Here is a 1,504-nt window from a genome sequence, read left to right as displayed (position 1 = left end):
GACTCCTACTTTGAGTACCTGTTGAAAGGCGCCATCTTGCTGCAGGACGAGGAGCTGCTGCAGATGTTTGAGGGTGAGTCAGGTGACCTTCTGGTGACCTTCTGGGGCGCGAGAACAACGGAGGTGTGACTTTGTCCGCCAGCGTACGACCGCGCCATCCAGAACTACACGCGCTTCGACGACTGGTACCTTGTGGTCCAGATGCACAAAGGAAACCGTGTCCATGCCGTCTTCCAGTCCCTGGAGGCCTTCTGGCCGGCCTGCAGGTAGCCACGCCCCCTTCGCCGTGCGAGGCCACCCCTCACAGACTCTGGCTCTTTTCAGCTCTCTGCTGGGGAACCTGGAGCGGCCGTGAGAACCTTCCAGAACTACTAACCGGTGTGGAGGCAGTTTGGAAGTCTACCCCGAGTTCTACAGCATCCCTCAGGGGTCCACAGCGTGGACAAGAGGGAGGGCTACCCGCTCAGACCCGGTCCGTTCATTTCCACGCCCGAGGCGGACGCCCGTTAATGTCGGCCGAGTTTGCGGTGCAGAGCTGATGGAGAGCGCCATGACCTGTTCCGAGCCACGGGGGACCACACCTACCTGCAACTGGGTCCTCGACGCCCTGGAGTCCATCGAGAAGATCGCCCAAGAGCCTTGCGGCTACGCCAGCGTGGGTGAGGGGGGCGGGGCTCCAGTCGGGACGACGTTCATGTTTCTTACGCTCTCAGGTGAAGGACGTGCGAGATCACCAGCTGGACAACAGGATGGAGTCCTTCTTCCCTGGCCGAGACCCTCAAGTAACCTCTACCTGCTCTTTGACCCCCGCCCACTTCCTGCACGGCGGCGGGGCCGAGTCGTGGGAGGAGGGTGGCGAGGATGGCGAGTGCGTGCTGAGCGCGGGCGGCTACATCTTCAACACGGAGGCACACCCCTCTAGACCCGGCGGCGCTCCACTGCTGCAGCCGACACGCCCGCGAGCGCCAGGAGCTGCGCGACATCCTGCTGGGCGAGCGCTCGGCGCCGCCCGCCTCGCACGCCGACGACCACCCGCCCGGACGATCCCAAAGCATCGCTTTGAAGCCCGGCAAGAGGAAGACGGCGCCCACGCTGTCCTGTCCCGTCCAGCCTTTCAGCGCTCGCCTGGCCGTCCTCGGGCAGGTTTTCACAGACAACACCTGACCTCGTACGTCATGTGACACTTTGGGACGTCCTTTTGGCTCTGGGAGCATCTTGGTTTGGTCACGTGACTCTGTGGGATTAAAGTCTATTTTTATTACAGCCACGTGTCTTACTGACTGTCACCACTGGGGGGCAGCACATGACTTGGTCAATCCACTTCTGGACCAGCACAAATCCCCTCCTTCCGTCCTTCCTCATCTCCTTGTCTCCTGTGTCCTTAACATTTCCTTCATCTTGTCTCTTCACCTTCCCCTCCTCCACTCAGGTGTGGTTCTGGACTCTGGTCTTTCTTGCATTCCTCCATGGTGACAAAGTGCTCAGAGCCTTCTGGACTTGTGTC

General features: G+C 60.8%; 1 pseudogene; it reads left to right on the top strand.

Annotated features, from left to right (window-relative positions):
- LOC133653236 (ER degradation-enhancing alpha-mannosidase-like protein 2) overlaps window positions 1-1,184 on the top strand; it is a 13,700-nt pseudogene extending 12,516 nt beyond the window's left edge.
- Window positions 1,185-1,504: the final 320 nt, after the last annotated feature.

The sequence above is a fragment of the Entelurus aequoreus genome, linkage group LG07, assembly GCF_033978785.1.
Source record: "Entelurus aequoreus isolate RoL-2023_Sb linkage group LG07, RoL_Eaeq_v1.1, whole genome shotgun sequence".
NCBI classification, from domain to species: Eukaryota; Metazoa; Chordata; class Actinopteri; order Syngnathiformes; family Syngnathidae; genus Entelurus; species Entelurus aequoreus.
The sequence above is the reverse complement of the archived record's forward strand: the minus strand, read 5'-3'. Positions and strand labels throughout refer to the sequence as shown.